The sequence below is a fragment of the Natrix helvetica genome, assembly GCF_964273705.1.
Source record: "Natrix helvetica genome assembly, chromosome: 3".
Classification (NCBI taxonomy): domain Eukaryota; kingdom Metazoa; phylum Chordata; class Lepidosauria; order Squamata; family Natricidae; genus Natrix; species Natrix helvetica.
Window position 1 is genome coordinate 128,944,674 of NC_138549.1, and position 20,984 is coordinate 128,965,657.

The 20,984-nt window shown below is 36.6% G+C and overlaps 1 protein-coding gene across 20 annotated transcripts in view; it reads left to right on the top strand.

Moving 5' to 3' along the window:
• The window catches only part of NFASC (neurofascin), a 181,823-nt gene that overhangs the window by 37,651 nt on the left and 123,188 nt on the right, over positions 1–20,984 (top strand). For all 20 annotated transcript variants that reach the window (XM_081947820.1, XM_081947818.1, XM_081947819.1 and 17 more), the window contains exon 2: positions 18,273–18,340. The gene's annotated coding sequence lies outside the window, so the exon portion shown is untranslated. The remainder of the gene's footprint in view (positions 1–18,272; positions 18,341–20,984) is intronic.

Consider the following 20,984-nt stretch of genomic DNA (forward strand, 5'->3'; position numbering starts at 1 on the left):
GTCTTTTAAGTCAAGTTCTTTTACTGTTATATAAATAAAAAGGTGAGATTTATATAGAACACAAAAAAGAAATCAAAGAATTTTCTATAAATAGTTGCATCAAAATTGTCTGATTTTTTTTAAAATCAACCTCATTATGTGGGATCAAGTAAATTTTAAGATATAAAGTAGTTGGGATGTCACGCCTCTCTTTATGTTCACATAAGCCTAATTGCATGTGATCAAGAACTGAACTTTCTATAAAGTTAGGTATCGCTTGGATCTTCTGTAGCGTTAATGTAGGAATTTAAACAATAAATCACAATAGGGGTACCCTATAGCCATGTTTATATAAACTTACTTCAAACAGAATATAATGCAGTGAGGTAGCCCACAATTGTTTCCCCAAGCTTCTTTAAATTAATCTCCAGGTTAACCACTATATTGCTCTTTTAGTATTTGATGGCATTAATGATCATACCTATACTATAATATATTAAAAATGCTTGTATTAGAATGCTGCATAGATTTGTTTGGTTGTTGAATTGTAATATCTCCTATAAATATACACAGATAATTAAAAGCCAAATATTGTCATTTGATTTAAAGAGATGAGAACTTGAATATATGAAATTGTCAAATTACATCAATATAAGTTTCAGATTTTTTATTTTAAAATTAGAAGAAACTGAGTCCAAGCCTTCACCTGCGAACTAAAAAGCTCTGAAAATTCACTGTTTAGTAGTTATGGCTGACATTTTAATTTCACTAGAGAAGAATAAAAGATAAAGGAAGCGGGTAAGGTAAATGGCAACAGCTGATGTGATTTTATTTTAAGGGCTGTGCTATATCTAGAGTCAGAGAAAATGTACTTTAAATTTCCCAGTTACCCGAGTGAGAACAAATTAATTTTCATGGTGGGAGATCATAAATAATTCAGTCCCATCAGGATTATACCATTTCAGAAAAAGAAGGGAGGGAAACTATTTTCATGTCTTCTCCCACCAAAGCTCTGCGAGAAAAAAATCTAGGACATCAGATGATACATTAAATAATAATTCCTGCTTAGTTTTTCCACTAAGGAAAAGGAAAATAGGAATTTTAACATGAAAATTCAACAGCTTCATCTCTCAATTGCTTTATGGAATGGTAAAATCCCACTAAATTAACTTTCAGATATATTTGCTGCAGAAACCACAAATTTCATTAAATTGCATGTATTAAAACATATTTTTGGGTACCAGTAGTTTTGGTTAAAACATATTTTTGGACAGCAGTAATTTTGGAGTACTTATTTTATATGATTACAGTGGAAAAGAAGAAGCATGAACTCCTATACTTCAGTAAAAAAAAGAGGGTAAATAAGTGAAAACATGCTTGTTTCCTTGCCAGTTTCACAAATGAACCATTCATGCGTAAATGGAGCAAGAAAGGAAATGGGATTTTCGGAAGGTGTTAATAAGATGTGCTGATTGTACCACTTGGATCAGAGGTGGTGTGTGTGCATTTCATACATTAATAGAAAAAAAGGCTTAGTTGTTAATTACAATTCCAGCAATTTATTGCTAGAGTCTTACCCTATTAGACGCTGCAGAGTGCAGAAAAAAGATCAGGTGCTAGTCTTAGTGCTAAGGGATCTGTAACCATTGGAGGGGACTTCCAGTATCTCCTTAGAACATTTTTATAATTTGAGTTAGAAGGAATATTTCTTTCAACTTCTTTATCTATTAAATGTTCTTGCCTGGATTACTGCAACATGGTCTGCATAGGGCTGTCCTTGAAAAAACATTTGGAAGCTTCAACTAGTGCAAACTGTTCGTAAATGGTACCAGATGTTCAACACATGTAACAGCATTGTTGCATGAACTGCTTTGGTTGCCTATGTGTTTCTAAATGCAGTTCAAGGTGTTGGTTGCCATCTTTAAAGTGCTTCAGGGCCTGGGATTAGGTTACCTGTGAAACCATCTTCTCCCAGTGGTTTCTACCCATCCAATTTGGTCTGGGTAGTTGGGCATGCTGTAGATCGTGTCATCCAAGGAATGTCAGCTGGTGAAAACTAGAAGACATGCCTTGTCTGCCATAGTCCTCTGGAACATTCCCCCATCATAAGTGAGGAGGACTCAACTCTGTTGGCCTTTCATAAAGGCTTTGAAGATCTGGCTTTGTACCCCAGTTTAGGGCCCCAAGTCTGGGAAGAGCCCCATTTCCTGGCTATATTTACATCTATGATGACATTTTTCTCAACTGCCATATATATCTAATTTTGTACTATATTGCAACTGTTATGATTGTTTGCCACACAGAGTCACTTCTTTGAGATGGGCGGCTATAAAAATTGAATGAATAAATGTATTGTTATTGTAGAAACATAGGCTTAATTAATAACATGACAACTTCTCAGTAAAGAAAAACAATGTCTAATGAGGAATGTTAGTAGATGACAAATTGCATGTTCTGTATATTAGTTTCTTGCCTTCAGGCTTATAATATAATTTGCTACCCTTAATAAATATATGAATGAGATCAAGTTCCATCTCAGTTTATACAGCCAGTCAGGTACCATTGTACATTCATAAGCAAAGCAACAGTTGTTCTTAATTTGGTCCCACCACATTTGGTATCACATAATCTAGGAACCCATAATAATGCATGCTGCAGATAGGAATGCAGTGGAGGAAGAAGGCAAGCAATGCAAGTTGTAATGTTGAAAACAATGTTGAAAAATTGCGGCACAAGATCTGTCCCATTTGTGTGTCATGATGTGGAATACAGGTATGAACAGGTGGATTTGTACTGCAGCAATGCTGATGATATTTTTTGTCATTTTGTTAAAAGCAGCAAGATCCTTATTAATATCCTTATTAATGAATCTGAGCAGATAAGATTAGAGAATCTATCTCTAGAAAGGACATTCATTTTTCTTCTAGGCATGTGATTAGTTGATTGATCCTCTGTTGAAGTATACTCCATAGCAGTAACCACTTATTTTTCTTAAAGCTATTTTATTTGTACAGTGAATTTGTCATGTTGTCTTAATAATTCAGTACTAGATATTTAACTCATAATGGTGGGGTTTTTTTTGACATCTTCTCCCAACCTGAAATATACATTTATGAATTTGTGTGTGTACGATTATTTATTAAATTTAAACAAGAAACGTTTATTTGTGTCATTAAGTTACCACATGCCTTGGATCTATGAGTTGCCAAAGATCCCTCAAAATGCATTCTTGAATTCATTATGGAGCATATTTTTCCTCCCAGGAGCAGGGAAATGGCTGCCCTCCAAATATTTGGACTGTTACTGCTATCAACACCTGCCAGCTTGGCCATTGGCATGGGACTTATAGCGGCTTTGCTTTCTCCTAAAATATTTGAGCCTAGATACCTTTAAAATGGTGACTTTCATTAATTGTGAAAGTAACATGCTATCTTTTTAGAACTGTGAAGTGCAGATGTAGCTCCTGTCTTCATTTATTTTTCCTATTCTTCTCCCCCAGGGAATCCAATATTTACTTTCTTTTTGTAAATAAAAATCCCAAACTCTAATCTCCATGAAAATAGATGCATTAAGCTTGATTGAAGCTTATGATAAATAAGATCTAACGGAAAGTGTGCATTGGATTTAGAGACTTACTATTTCAACCATCATTGTCCAGTTTGGCTGTCTTTTGATCGGAATCTGAAATGCTAATGATATAGCATTTCTTTTCAACAAAGCAAAGAAGAAAATGCATGTGTGTGCATTTACTCGTACATATGCTTTAAGATAAGCAATTGCATTTGAGGTAGGAAGATACAGTATGCCCTCTGTTAGTTAGCAATGATTACAGCAGTTAATGGGTGAGACTAAATTTGTTATATTCCCTGGAAATGGGTTCTACCATGTTACTTTCTTTTTACTGACTCAGTAGATTTTAAAGCAAATATTGTCCAAGAATCTCAGATATGTCACATTTCGCTATTACTCAGATTTTCTTTCTGGTATTTAGTTAGTGTCTCCCAACCCTGGTAACTTACAGGTATATGGAGTTCAACTTTCTGAATTCTCAGTAATTGCCATGCTCGGCTATGGAATCCTGAGATCTGCAATCCACAAAGCTAGAAGGCTGCAAAAGGAGAAAGGAATGTTAGTATAGAGGTCTCAAATATGCAAACATGTTAGCTTTTTCTAGTTTGGTACTCTGCAAATACTGAAAGCAGTGGAGTTGTAGTCTTATTCAAGCAGATGGCATTGCAGTTCAGATAGTAGTGAGAAAGAAGGGCTAGAAATCCTGTCTGATAATTCCTATACACTGCCAGAAGCAAAATGGCACAATTTTTCATGAATAATTTTCATCGCTTTCTTCACTAGGGAATTCCTGTGCATCAATGCAGGTTGTTATGGATACAAGAAAACTGCCTTGCTCCCCATGGATTGTAACAAAAGGCGTGATTGTGTTGCCCTTAACAGAAGGTTGTGATTGGGTTTTCTGTGTTGTTGTTTTTTGGGGGGGGGGGTGAAATACACAATGTATGATTTGATTTACTGGCAATGAAAGTATTTGTCAAGACTAAATGGAAAACATGTGTTTTTACGTAACAGTCTAACAGAAAAATTATTAAATCTCATGTAAACATTTTAAATGTACTGGGATTTTAAGGCACTCCGTGGTTAGAGAAAAAAGGCTTCTTAGTAAATTGTGGTAATCGGGTAATAGTAGCAGATCCCCTGAATGATCAATTTGTAGGGTCTTGCAATAATCAGCATAATTGTACCAGTACTCAGAATTCACACATAAAAGCATTGCCTGAATTAGTTCAGATAATAGTTTGGTCTCTGACTAAAAGTTTTCAAAAGCAGATGGTTTCAGGGGAATTGTTTTTAAAAAGGTATTTCTGATGAACATTTCATTTTTCAAATTGATTTAGAGGGTTGAATGAAAACAAATAGAGTCCAAAGGGACCTATTACTGGTAGAACTATAGCTTGGGTTGTCTCTTATTCTCTTGTTCTTAGTTCTTAGATTCACCTTGCAGGTGTTTAGCCCCTAATATACCTGATCAGAAATGTGTAATAGTAACATGATGTATTCGGGTTTTATGTTATCTGTTTGCATTTGCCAGTTGACCAGATCTGAGGATCAGTGAAGTTTAATGTGCAGAAAGAAAAGTGATATCAGTAAACACTTCCCTCATTTGAAACAAGATCAATGGAAAGACCTCTGTTTCTTATTTAGCACAGTGTTACTTACAGCACTGACTTGCAACATCTATTCAAGATTTCAGATACTTTCCTGACAATTTGAAGCTGACAAGACCTATATATGATATACTCTATCTCAGCACAATTGATGGCTGGCATATGATTGTGATAGGTAGGTATTTCTCCAATGAGATAAGTAGATATATCCAGTTACAAGATTAATATCAGTGCTTTGTTTATCAGTCATTCTTTACATACCCAGAAGGAGCATTTATGTACTGTCTTTGAAAGATGCTCATTATTCCTATGGCAGATTCTGCTTTGGTACATTTATTAGATCTTTAGAGGATGACTTAAAGGGACGTAGATGGATTTAAGCATGCATGTCACAGTCAGTTTAAGGTGAAGGCAGGTAATAAAGGAATGCAGTATGCATTTGCTTTTAATTTTTTCTTAATGGACACTTGAAATCCTTCTTTGTTCCTTCTTTGTTCCTTCTTTGTTCCTTGCAGTCATTGCTTTTTTGTTGATAGTTTGCTCAAAAACCATTCTAGATTTACAGTATTCCCACTACCTTTTAGCTCTTGTGGGGCAGATTGAATAGCTTTAATTTTTTTCCCCTTCCACCTTCATTTTATGAATATGGTGACAAACACACATAATATTCATTCTTCCTCCTATTTTCATTGATACCAGCATTATATTCAGTTCACATGTCTGTGGAGATTTCCAAGCATCCAGGTCATGGCTGAACCAAAAGTGCTTTTCAAAAGGCACCTGGACTTTCTTAGTTTTTTCTTGAAAATGTTTCACTTCTCATCCAAGAAACCTCTTCAGTTCACCTATGGTTCATTCAGTTCACATGTTGTGAGTGTCTGTAGGTGGACTAGATAAAAGAACCATACATGTGAGCCAGGGGTGGGTTCCGGCAGGCACTATTGCCGGTTCTCTCATGTGCGTGCTGCACATGCATGCTTGATGCGCACAATGCATGCATGCGCAGTGCAATTAAAATTGTTCTGTGCATGCGCAGAACTGAAAAACAAGATGGTAGCGCCTATGGCGCCGCCGGGAGAACCAGTTTGGGGGAGTGATAGGCCTGGGTCACTGCCGGTTCCAGGAACTCAGGCCACCAAACCACTACTGGTTCGGCCAAACCGGTCCGAACTGGTAAGAACCCACCACTGATGTGAATGAAGAAAACGCTGAGCTCAGATATTGAATTAAGCTGTTATACGGTTTATATTGTATTGATTTAGCATGTTGTTTGAACTAAGCCACATGTGAGTTATTCAGCAAACCATGATTAAACACAACAGAGCCGAGTGGCCTGAAGGCAGTCGGTATAGTGTAGAATATGTATGGGAATTAAATCAGGGAGTCTTGGGTTAAAATTGTTGCTCAGGCAGGTACTGAAGGCTAGGGATCCTCTAGGATTTATCTTTATCTTATCTTTTAAGATAAAGCTGAGCTTTATCTTAAAAGGTTCTTTTAAAAGTACAAAGGAATAAGATGAGCAATAATAAATATAAAAATATAAATATAAAATAATAAAGCATTTCAGAAAAATTAGGAAAGATAGGTTGATAAGGAAGAGAGAGGTACCTCATTTCAGTGTTTCACAGGATATATCAGCTTTGAAGAATATGAAAAAAATTGGCTGCTTTCATCCACAGGGCTAAAGAGGCCCTTATAGAATAAGTGAGATGGCCGATGGCATTTAGCCTTACAAATGATTTTTAAAAAAAACGTTCTTATGAAACGAACAAATCTTTTCATTTATTCAGTACTGATTTTAACATTATTAACTTTATCAATTTCCATATTGCTTTTTTAAAAGGCATTTTTAATATCAGGGGACAGTTGAAATACAGGCACATGGAAGCTGCACACATCTTAAGGCCCTAAGGAGAACTGCACACTGTGGTGTTCTATAGAAGCACCACAGGAGGAGAGCAGAAACGCACCCCCACAGACAGATGCAACGTGTGGGAACAGAACTGCATATACTCTTTGATTAGTCCCTGGGGAAGGAAGTGCTTGCATATGTCTGTTCTGATACATATCTGACTGTTCTGAAGGGTATGTTTCCAAAACGTGAACAGAATAAAACCAACAATGGACCAGACTGGGCCAGGAACTGTGGAAAAAAGAATTCCAGAATCCTCTCAAGGTTTCTCTGTAGGGGAGAAATTGACAAAGGTTTGGAATATTGACACCTCCTCCATTCTAAGTCCCCTCCACTCCTTCTGGTCACATGATCCTAAGTGGAGTCTATGCAGCTCTGTCCTTCCCAGTACCCACATACTTAAAACACACAGAGACACAACATGAAGGGAGAGAAGAAATACACAAAGATGCAACATGTTATTTCTTTATGCTGAAGAGAACCTCTGTGCCAATGCTGCTAAAAGATGTAGGGGGAAAATATCCAAAACCCAAAGCATGTGTGCTGTAACTTTATTCTCCCTTGTTGCAAAAGCACCATCATTTCTTGCAATTAAAATTCACTTTTGAATTATTGCTCCAGCACAATTCTTTAGGCATGGATTGACTAATGGGTTTTCAAAAATGCAGTGTTCATTATTGACAAAGCAAATGTATGTCATCCTAATTCTCTAGCCTAGTTGTTGCTGTTGCTGGGATTTTTTTTAGTATTATGGTTGGTTGCAAAGTCAGGCAGATGTTTAGACTGGATTTGGCATGTTTGCCATCTGTCGAGTCCTTCCCAAGGACCTGGGATATTGTTGTTTGATGGTGTTAAAGGGATCTTTGCGAGATGTAAGCTATTCCAAGTAAAGCTGCCTTTTGCAATTGATTGATGCTGATTTTGTCAATGTCGATGGTGTTCAAGTGGTGCTCCAGATGTTTTGGAATTGCACCCAAGGCAACTATTACCACTGGTATTATCTTTGCTTTATTTTGGCAAGTTATGATTGGTTACATAGTCAGTCAGATGTTTAGACTGTATTTCACATTTTTAATCCACCTATTATTTTCATTGTATTTGACCAAAAGAAATATAAGCCTGAATTTAAGACAATCTCTTTCCTCAAAAGGAAGAAAGATTGGACAAGAGAAAAGTATAAACTAAAAAAAAAAACCTGTAAACTGCTCAGTTTTGTTACTCTGCCTGCTACAATTGTCAAAACAAAAACTTCAATCCTGGGAGCTTTATCTCATCAAAAATGAATAGTGACCCATATGGATATGCTAAAACAAGACTTGTCCTTTTCTAAGTTTGGAAGCTGAGATTGGGCTTTCTCTGATCTAAGAGAATACAAAGCTATTGGTTAGGAATGTCATATCTAGGCTACAAAGACCATCCAGACCATCACTAGATGGCCAGAAAAGCAATCCCCAGAACGTATATCCCTATTGTGGGCAAGAATAGGAAGTAGAAAAAAAGTCTTGCAAAAAGATAATGGCAAAAAAAATTTGCCAAGAAAACTAGAAGGATGTACCTACAAAATAACTGGTGGTTACATCTGATTCAAAGGTCTTCTTTATTTTTTTTAATATGTCTGTGGGGGAGCAGGGCTGCACTCCTAAACAATGAGAGCCAGGACAAAAAGTTAACATTAATGGAATGACTAAGTGAAACATGAATTGCTTGAAAAATAAAATAGAAAGTTACTTTTGTACACACAGGGAGGTAAAAGTATTGCAGGAAATAAATTTGCCCCATCTTAAAATAAAAAAAAGTTATACATACTTTACTTTGTAATAGTCCCAGTTCCAATTCATGATTATTTATGTGGGGAAAACTCTTTTTCTTTTTATGAAGACGAGTCTTTAAAAATCAGTAGAGAAATTGATGAAATCAATAAAGTTGGAAGCAGTCTAGAGCAAATTACAGACTTTTTCAATGTCATTCTTTACTTCTTTCTTCCTCTTTTAAAAGGTCATCTTTAGCAAATTAGCCTTGGTGGCAAGATCTTAGCTATCCCAGGTTTCCTAGGTAGATCATTTCCTCATATCTCAATTCTAACTCTTGCCTATAGCCATATATTTACAAAATATATGTTCAGAGCACACATGTAAATTTGAATAATTCACAGCCTAAGATTGCATTTGTTTGTAGAAAATAAATCACACCATAGGTTCCAAGGTCAATTGTCCTAAATGCATGTAAACAAAAATCAGAAAGGTAATCAAGCTAGGAGAGAAGTTTGAAGGTTTAAAATAACCTAGGCATCTGAAAACAGGCAAAGCAATGAGGAGTTTTTATGAATACACAGATTGTTCCTTGGCTTTTCAGTCTTGCCTTCCATTCTCTTGTTTGCAAATATTATTAGAATTTTATGCATATTTGAGAATGAGGGAGTCTTGCAACTATTTGGCTCAAACTTAAAACACTTGATACAAAACCTTAGAATTCACACACTCCTCTTTAGTAATTTATTTTAGCCAAAGTGAAACATGTTCAATCTTTATCAAAGTATGAAAATATGATGAAAAAAGAAAAATAATAATATCCCAGTTGAGTTTCCAATACTGTTTATGAACCTCTAAAGAATGTCTCTCCTTTATACACCAGGGTGATGAGTCATTGTGTCCAAGCAGCTGGACATGATCATTTAATACATATTAACAACTTCCAAAGGGGAAGCATTGTTGTTGCTTCCCCTTTGGAAGTTGTTGCTCTATATGGTAGAGTCACTAGATACTTTAGTAAACGCTGTAAAATATTTTGAAAAGGCATGTTTTAAAAATACCACTTTTATTTTGAAGAAAACACTGCTGTGGTCCTCATACGTAATATGTATTCTTGATCTGGATTTTTTTGATGAAAACACGGTCTTAGCTGTTAACTGCCCACAAAAGAGGCATTTTTTTAAAAAAGTCAGGGTCAAATAGACTCTCAGGTGATATGAATATGTGGGAATAGGAGACAGAAAGACTAAACACCCACACTTAAACCTTTCCTTTGGAATGTTTGGGGTGATATGCTAAAGAAAAGTCTGAAATATTTCAAGTGTAACAACAAACAAAGGAATTTGTAGCATATCATTGTTTCCTGCTTTTGCTGTACTAGAAACAAAACACTAAGTGGGCTGGTAGTTCATGCTTAATGCTTCCTACCAAGGGCCTTCAGAAAGCATAGCTGAAAGGAATGCAAATATTTAGCAAATAGTCAACAAGATGTATGTTTCATCACCCCCAATCTGGTATTAAGTACGCACCAATAGATAGGGTGATATATTAAAGGCAAAGCACAGATTTAGAATGGAACGTTATTATTTTAAAAAACTCTAAAAATATAAAAATACATACTGTATTATAATGCTACTATTATAAGACCAGCCAAAAAAATTTCAAAACTTTTGATTGGATTCAGCAATAAAGAAGAAAAAATTGGTCATTATAGAAAAGATAAGTAGGTAGTTTGTATACATTTTCTACTGAGCCATAATGTTTTATGCCTTTGGTTTAGTATGGTGACTGAATCCTTCTTTATGTTCTACAAATCATTGCTTATAACTTAGTACAACTACAAATCATACCACTTTGGGTATTCAACAAACCCTGTTTAAAATAAAGCATAAAGCGCTGAAAATGGGTTTCAGCATATGTATGAAAGCTCAGAAGACTACACTTCTGGCCCTGGTGACAGACCCAGATTGGGTCTGAGACATTATCTTGAGACACATATATTCACCTTCATTTTGAAAATAAAGCATAGTTTAGCATGATCTGCAGCCCAAGTTGATGTATATGCTGTTTCCACAAGAACCCAATTAAAAGTATTGGAATGAAAGTATTTGACTAGATATGCCTTTCATCTATTTCACAAGTCGCTGTATGCTGAAAAAATAAAATTGTATCACTTTATAATTGAAAATAATACATCTTCAATGACCAAGGTTTCTTTCCCATAGTTGTTTTAAATATATTAATTAAGATGAGAACTACAATATTTTGGAAAGTTAATATTTAAGTAGGTTGGTCATTCAAAAGAAAACTGTTTCTATGTTGGCACGGAAATAAAGGTCAAATCTTACCTCCCTCTCATCTTCCTCAAGTGTGTCACTTGGAAGCTCTCATTTCTGGGCACATTTACAGAAAACCTTGGCGTGCTAGAGAACATGCTGTTAGTAACAGGCAGGGACTGTGTGCAGAGAAGAGAGTTCTGCAATGGCCTTTCAATTCTATACTTACCTCGAGTGTTTAGAGAGGAGAAAGCCACAAAGTGGAGAAATCCAACAGGCACATCTACAATATCTCTTCAGTGACAAACCACACAAGGCCTTTGGCAATAATCACATTCATATTCCACCCATATATTGAGGGAATTGAGACACTTATTAATATCCTTACATCAGCACATGTGATAGAAGCTTCAAAGCTGAAGAAGCTTCTTGGATGAGAAGCAAAATGTCTTCATAGAAAAATCAGAAAATCCAGTTGCCTCTTGAAAAAGCACCTTTGGGAGAGCCATGACTGGGATGACTGAGAATCTCCATAGACATGTGATAGAAAGCTAAAGGCACCAGATCTTGTAACAACTCATTTTGTTCTGACGGGTAGGAAACTTCACTCCAATATATGCTAAGGCAGGTGTATCAAACTCACATGACATATTGCGACTTCCTCCCTCTAAAACGGGGTTGGGCGTGGCCAGAGTGTGACACCCCTGGCCCATGGGCTGCGAGTTTGACACCCCTGTGCTAAGGCAAATATTGTGAAATAAATCTAAAATAGAAGTCGAGTTTTGTTTATTAACCATGGCTTCGGAGGAAGCAAAAATCAAGCAATGTAAAAAACCCACTGAAATTATATGGCAATTGTTTTTTCTCCCAGATTGCTATTCTAGTACTTTAAATATATTATTATATTACTTTTACAATTTCAGTTTCAATTTTTAAAACTCCCTTCAATACACTGCATGTGACTTAAGGACAAATTGTATGCTATATTTATGCTATTAAAAAAAATAAAACCCACAAAATGGGGAAAGATTGGAATCTTCACCTGTATGTGGGGTAACAGTGAAACCCGACCTACCTCAATACTAGAAAAAAAATAGTAGCTCACAGAGAGCAAAAAGAGTTATTTACTTTCCCATATATGTTCTAATCTTAAATAGAGCTGCTGTATCTTTCAATTTAAAAATAAAAACAAAATCAGTATGTCTATGGACTTTGGATACTTCCTAGGTTTTCTCTAATTTTCCTTCTATATAGGTGAAACTTGAAAAATTAGAATATCGTGCAAAAGTTCATTTATTTCAGTAATGCAACTTAAAAGGTGAAACTAATATATGAAATAAGACTCATTACATGAAAAGCAAGATAGTTCATAATTGTGATTATTATGGCGTACAGCTCATGAAAACCCTAAATCCACCATCTCAGAAAATTAGAATATTACATGCAATCAATAAAACAAGGATTGTATATAGAACAATATCAGACTTCTGAAAAGTATAAGCATGCATATGTACTCAGTACTTGGTTTGGGCCCCTTTTGCAGCAATTACTGCCTCAATGCGCCGTGGCATGGAAGCTATCAGCTTGTGGCACTGCTGAGGTGTTATGGAAGACCAGGATGCTTCAATAGCGGCCTTCAGCTCTTCTGCATTGTTCGGTCTCATGTCTCTCATCTTTCTCTTGGCGTTGCCCCATACATTCTCTATGGGGTTCAGGTCAGGCGAGTTTGCTGGCCAATCAAGCACAGTAATCCCACGGTCATTGAACCAGGTTTTGATGTTTTTGGTAGTGTGGGCAGGTGCCAGGTCCTGCTGGAAAATGAAGTCAGCATCACCATAAAGCTCGTCTGCAGAAGGAAGCATGAAGTGGTCCCAAATCTCCTGGTAGACAGCTGCGTTGACCCTGGTCTTAATGAAGCACAGTGGTCCAAAGTCCTCTTTTCTGATGAGAGCAACTTTTGCCAAAAGCACCAAAACCTGATTCAATGACCGTGGGATTACTGTGCTTGATTGGCCCCTCCATTCTTCCTCCATACTCTGGGTCCTTGGTTTCCAAATGAGATGCAAAAGTTGCATATGCATGCTTAGACTTTTCAGAGGTCCGATGTTCTATGAACAATCCTTGTTTTATTGATTGCATGTAATATTCTAATTTTCTGAGATGGTGGATTTGGGGTTTTCATGAGCTGTACGCCATAATCATCACAATTATGACAAATCACGGCTTGAACTATCTTGCTTTGCATGTAATGAGTCTTATCTCACATATTAGTTTCACCTTTTAAGTTGCATTACTGAAATAAATGAACGTTTGCATGATATTCTAATTTTTTGAGTTTCACCTGTATATACTTGCTTGAATATTTAAGCCATCTATAGGAACCCACCTTATACCTTTTTAGTAGGCCTGGGGCTATAAAGAAGAGAATCTTCTCAGGGATACCATCCTTAAAGCAGCTACTGCTAATTGCCACCTTTGAATCCTTTCTCGTGAAGAAGACTGTGTTAAAATCTTTGTCGAACAGAAATGGCCCCTTTCTACTTGACACTAACTAGTTTTTCCTTTGCCATTGATTTTGCTGCCTGCCTCACTGTCTTTCACAGGAATCCAAATTAAAGTACCCATGACAAATGGCTGTCAGGCTCTCCTTGAACTCATCTAGTAGAGAGCCTACCACCTCACTGATAATTGGATCTAATGTCAATTGCTGTTAAAAAATGGTTTCCTAACATTCATTTGGAATCTGTCTGGTTGGGTTAGAATGAGCCATAATGTGATTTGCTTGTTATTTGGCTTACTGTGGTATGTGAATTGAGTTATTATGGTGCAGTCAACGAAGTCTGGTTAAAACCATGGCTTAGTATGGGGTATTCTGTAAACCCAGTCAGTGATTATGTTACTTTTGAGCTTTTATTGTGGTCTTTAATACAATGTTGTGGGATGAAGGACAGGTAGTCCTTGACTTACAATCATTTGTTTAGTGACTGTTACAGAAGTTATAAAAGCGTGATTTAGGATTATTTTTCACACAATGCCTGTTTGCATCATCCCCATGGTCACATGATCAAAATTCGGTTGCTTGGCAACCGGCATGCATTTATGACAGTTGCAGTGTCCTGCGATCATGTAATCACCTTTTGCAACTTTCTTTCCTTTTTTTGGACAACATTTTTTATTTTTTGTTACAAATTTTAAAGTATTGACCGGGTCCCCCCCCTTTTTTTTTTACATTCTCTCTTATACATAATTAATTTTAAGTAACATTATCAGTTCTAATTTCGGCCCCACATTTTCTTTCCAAATTTCCATCTTAAATTTAATTTTTTTTTAACAGATAAACAAAATCATTTTTTGCCTTCTCATAAAAAAGTATACCAACTTTATCATTTCATTTTCCATTTGTTATTTCTAGTTTCTATATGCGGCATATATCATCAAATTCCATTTTAATATAGCAAGCATTTTATTTAATTGGTTATCCACACTTAACAATATTATCTTAAGAACTATGGCAAAAAAATGTCGTAAATGGGGTAAAACTCACTTAACAACTATCTTGCTTACTAACAGAAATGTTGGGCTCAGTCATAAGATGAGAACTACATGTGGTCCTGTTGAGATTGCTCTGTAGGAAATTTCATTCCCCTTTTCAAAACATTTCTGTGACTCTGCGATTCACAACTCAATAGCATTTCCTAGTCTGTGATTCGTGTGCTGTTGAGATATTTACTCTTTCCTTTGGTTATTATTCCTTTAAAATGTGAAATTGTGTTACTTTAAATATTTTTCCCCTTTCCCCTTTTAATTTTTTCCCCTCTAAACAAATGTTTAAATACTTCTTTCTGGACTGTGTGTGACTGAATTTTTGGCTACCACACTGAGAAAATTATTCAGTGACTCATTTATCTATTGTTTTCAGCTAATACCACCTCCGTCTATTCAACCAGATTGTTTTCGTTACTGTCTTTGCATTTTTCCACATCTCAGCACTTTTCCCAAACATTGGTTATCATAATAAGCCCAAGAATAGCCTTGCTACACATCTTCTTTTAGCCAAGAGGATACAGGTCAAGATTTAAATGGCCAAATCTAAGGTTAATTATGATAATTCCAGATTTTTGACTCACCTTTTTCAAAGGGGCATATAAAGCTTGCTAGAGACTCACATTGGTATGCAAAGTAAGAAATGCAATGTTATTCGTTGGCTTTTTTAACCTCGCCTGTCCATTATCAAATTTTATGTACTGAGAATGATGGGCTGGAGATTCATTCATAAAAATCACTGCATTTATACAATATGGCAAAGAATATTCTTTTAACACAGCAGCAGTCTTTTGATCATACTGGAGAAGAAAACAACATTTCTATGTTCTTCAGTAAACAAATGCCAAATGCTTATACTAATTAATAGCAATTATACTGATGGGATGGATTTCAAAATCAGATGTGATAGTGTTCTGAAAACATTTTCTTTGTTTCCAGGAGGCAAATAAATAACCAGAAAAGATGCAACTGCCTAAAGTCAGATAAGGACTGTGCATTTTTTTAAAATAACAACAACAAAAACCTGCTCTGAGGAAGAATGGTTGTTTTCTGATTCTGAATAAAGAATGTTATTAGGAGGCTGGCAATGCAATCTTGTCTCCCATAACAAAGGACTGTGACCCAGAAACTGTCCAAGTTCCAGTACCTTGCTGGTGACATCCGGAGGACCGAACGGCAGACAAGGAGACATTTATATCTTTCTCTATCTCTCTTTCTTTTCCAAACATTTCTCTTCCAAAGAATAGTGAGGAAAATTACATTGTAGGTTTTGCTTTCCAACGTTAGAAGCCGTTTCTGGCATTTTAGTGAGAATCTGAAAGATCCTGTATTTGCCTAGTCACAGTCTCTGGCTATAGAACTATAGAATGATAAGAACTATTTCTTATAATTACAACAGGTGTGTACAAAACATTTCAAAGTGGCAAGAGCAGTTCTGAGTTCAAAATGTGTGGCTCCAACCTTATAAATAAATTATGGGGCTTTTCTAACTACTGTATATTGGAAATGTTTTGATCTTGAGCATCTTTGTAAATTTGGCTGTTTACATAATCTGCTTGTGTCATTTGAAAGCTTCATCAAAGAAGCATGTTTCTTTCTAAACCAGTCTTCCATAAATAAGCAGTTGACGGTTAGTAAAACCCAGTTGCACTGTTCAGTTAAGAAGAGATTTTAAGAATCTGGTAAAATTAAAATGGTTAGGGAAAAGAAGTACAATCATAGAATGAGATCATTTAAATAATTCATAATTGACCCAATGATGCTTTTTCCCCCAAAAGGCAACTCTTGCCTCTTGGAAAAAAAGCACCTTTTGGACAACCATGACCTGGATGACTGAGAATCTCCATAGACAAATTCATGATTGATTTAAATGAAAAGATTCCTAGAGGAGGACAAAGAATGAAACCAACTGAGTACAAGTGAGAGCCTTTATTAGGGATTAGCTTGTGGTTAAAAGAGTAGAAACAAGCTTCCTCCTCTGCTCTTATATCTTAGCCAACAGCCCTGTTTTGAGAAATCCAGTGTCTTGTTGTTATAGGGAGATCCTCCAGTACAGCTGTGAGGATTATTCTAGGTATCAATCAGATAAAGCTGCTCTGAGTTGAACTTAGGTTGGGCAAGTACAATGGAGATGACTGTCACTGTGTTAATTGGTTTGCTAGCTGTGCTGAAATTTACTGCGCAGGTCACAGTTCTTTATCTGCAAGTGATTTAATGCGCCTGCTCATTCACATTCCTTAACTTTTTTTTCTGATCTTTCCTTCGCCTGCCAAGAAGGTGGACAACACAGATCTTGCCAAAATGTAGTTAATTGAGTTAGCACTTTAGTATTTTTATGTTCTTTTATATTAAAATGTTTTTATTAGATCTTGCTTCGGGTTTATTTTCGCTTATTCAAAAGTATGCTACAAGGAATGCCAAGATCCTCACCTCCTTAATTCAGGGCGAAATTCCCCCCTAACAATGACATAGACACAATGTTGCTCAGTTATCTGGGTAGAGGTTAGATCTAAGAAAGTTGACAGGGTCCTTGGTACTGTGAGTTCTGTTACGTGTTCTTAGGATCCACACACCCCTCTCCAAAGCTGGTAAAGACTTCTTGGAAGGTGACATGGGATGGGTCTAAATAGTGACTAAGACCTCCCTATAGGAGTGGGTGGTTCTACATGCCTTGCAATTGTCCATCCTTGGATCCAGCAGCATTTGGACAGCCTGCAATCTTTTGTCCAGACTGCAATCTTCCTTTTTTTAGTGTTGGTAAGGGGAGAAAACTAGCCCTAAGTGACTTTAACATGGGATATCTCAGGACATCGTTCTCCTGCCATTTAACATTGGCATTAAACTACACTTCCTCTACTAATGATAGGTTGAAACTCTGGTCACATCAGAGAATAATGTTAAAATGGAATTGGGCAAATATTTTCAGAATATTCATGAACTGGAATAGGACATAGCAATAGGTCAGCTATTGGGGACTGGCTGGAATAGGACATGGTAACAAGAACAGCCAATGAACAAGCATAGCAACAAAGTTAGCCAATGAGGGCTGCTTAGAAACGGAAAGTATTTGCTGGAGACAGCTTGGCGCCTTGGCGTGGCTTAGTCCAACTTTTCTATACTAAAGCTACAAGTCTGTGCTGAGAACTAAACTATGCTGGTCTGTTCTCTGAATTCTGAATTGTTCTTTGCTGTTCTGTCCTCTGCCTATTTTTGCCTGTAACTTTCTGCCATGTTAGAAGAACCACTCTTGGTATTGTATATATTACTTCATGTGTTATTATGTACCCATATAAAGAGAAGTTAATGAATCCTGCTGAATCAGTTATCTGTGTGTGCTTTCTGGATTTGATTTCTGCAACAAACTCTGACAAAATCTCCTTTTTCTCACATAAAGTAGATATCTGTTCTGTTCATCTACACTGAATATCTAAAGAATTCAGTACTTCATAGTTCAAAATATGGGGTTCAAAAGTGTCTGAAGGTTAAAGAAAGCAATATGAAGTATTAAAAATGTAATAGTTAAAACCTCCAAATCTTCCTTGCATTCATTTTAAAAGGGTTTGTTCTTAAGTTGAGCAGATTTATGAGCAGACCATTAATTCTTTTTCTTGATTTATTCCCTCTTGTTCTATAGGCTGTTCAGTATTAAATCAGGAATAAGACAGAAGCATTTAAATCAGTATCCAGAACCATAGTATTCAGGTAAGACGTTCACTATATACGCTGTGCATGGGGTTGCGAGTGGGTAGCAATAAAATCATACTAAATGCCAAAAAGATGGAGTAGCTGTTTGTCTCAAAACAATCATTATCGTGGTCCTGTTGATAACTTGGGAAGGGGGATTCTGCAATTTGAAAGGTTCTCCTGGAGAACCTGGACTTGTACGCCTTCCTGGATCACCAGGTGGAGCCCATGTCCAGAGGACTCACAATATCCTAGCAACAGTGATTCATCCTTTTGTTACCACGTGGTTTAACTATTACATAATGGTCTCTATGTGAGCTCCTCTGAAAATAAGGAACTGTATTATAAAATATAAATATTATATTCTGCAAAGCTTTTAAAATGGTGCAGTTTTGAGACTGATTTTGAATGCTGTTATGAGTTTATACGATGACCAAATCTTACCTAAATTTGCTACTTATACCTTGATTATCTGAAATTGAAAAGGAGAAGGAAGAGGACCTCATGCTATTTAATAGGCAATTCTGTATCGCCAGATCAGGGGTGGGTTCCTGCCAGTTCTAACCTCTTCTATAGAAGAGGTTCCACAAATCTAAAGTGCCGTTTAGAACTGGTTCCAGCTCCCTCCCCCTGCCTGTCTGCACATCATCAAGATGAAGAGCGAGAGGGGGAATTCTGGGAGTTGAAGTCCACAAGTCTTAAAGCTGTCAAGTTTGAACACCCCTGGTATTAAGTTTTTATATTAATTCACTTGACTGGGCGATCCATTCAACAGTAACAGCTTTATTTCATCAACTTCAATACACTAACAAGAACGGAACTATTGGTTCAGACCCAACACCTGGGGTTTTTTTCTAAAGAGTTAGGGGTGCAAGGGTCTTGTAACTTGACAGCTTTAAGACTTGTGTGCTTCAAATGCCAGAGTTCCTGAGCCAACATGACTGGAGGTGGAATTCTGGGAGTTGAAGACCACAAGTCTTAAAGCTGTCAAGTTTGAACACCCCTGGGTTTTTTTTTTCTAAAGGGCTAAGGGTGCCAGGATCTTGTAACTTGACAGCTTTAAGACTTGCGTGCTTCAAATGCCAGAGTTTCTGAGCCAACATTTTGGTTGCTAAGAAAGAGCGCTGTTAAGTGAGTTTCACCACATTTTACAAGTTGTCCACGCCCACCCTGTCACATGGCCGGCAAGCCACTCCCACAAAGCAGGCTACACCTACAGAAGAGGTTCTAAAAAAATTTGAAACCCACTACTGGGCCAGATGTATGTCTGCTTTTAAACCTAAGCTTCATATTATTAGGGGATGACAGGGGTAGGGATGGGTGTTTGAATTCAACTGAGTTATATTCTGAAGCTTATCATTAAATTAATTTCCTGACCCTTGCTGTAATGAATCATGTTATTTCCAGAATGATTTTAATGCTTCCACCCCTCTAATGAGCTAGCTCTTTTGTTTACCTATGCTGGATCATGGAGCAGTAGCTACTGACGGAGGAAACATGATTGAAATACTGCATTTTCCATCTATTTCACTGTTGCTCAATTTGATTTCCTAAATTGTTTCTTTGTGTATGTATCAAGGGGAAAAATCATACATACTTATATATTCACCCAGCCATGTATAGTTGTCATGCTATTCCCTTTTAATAGAAGTAAAATTATGGTGGAAAATTGGAAAAAGTGGGGAAAAAAGGAAAAAGATAATAATCCAAAAATTATCTCACAAGGATAGAAAAAAGGAACCAAATCTAATTTTAGTTTACACTGATACCATTTACTAATCCTTTCTATACTTTTGTGCACATGCAAACCATCCTTGCTTATCCATATTCCACTTCTTACATTCTCTTTTATTCTTTATACTTTTCACCTCTCTCATTTTAAATAATTTGTCAATTCAGCCTAGCTATAATCCTCTTAACTTCTTGAACCATTTATTCTCTAGCTCTATATTTGGTAAATGATTTGAGTTTCATTAATCCTCTCTGTATGATTAATTACCTCCAGTTTTTTTCAACAGTATTTACTCACTTTTATATGCAGTCTGCATTCAATCAGCATGCATTTGTTTTTGACTTTCTCTCTCTATTTTATCATATCCTTCTGAACCCCATCCCCATTATATTTGACTTACTTTTATGTTTCTCCTCACGTAACCACTCTCCTTTCTATATAATAGATATAGAGAACAGAGGTGGGTTGCCAATTATTTTACTACCAGTTTGGGTGCGTGCACAACGCTTTTGCGCATGCACAGAAGCGTCCGGGCAGGTGGGTGGAGCCTCTTGCCACCACTACTACCGGCAGCAATCCACCTCTGATAGAGATAGAGAAGTATGCTGCAATACCTAGTCAATTTTAATTCATCTTTTTTGTGGTGATACCAACCAATAATCAGGCTCTTTTGAAAGCACCCACACCAAACATTTCTACCAAAAAACGCTGCAAGTTTTGACAGGTGGCTAACTAGTCTAGCTATCTTCCAAAATGCATCTCCTCCCCCAGCCCACATTTAGAAGAAATATTCCTGGAAGGTTTTCTGCTTATTTTTGTAATTTTGGAAGCAGAAAGGAAACAAAGTTGAGACAATGCACCAATCCCTGTCTTTAGCATGCCCAGTAAATGAATAAATCAATAACAGTAAATAAGAACAGTACCACTTGC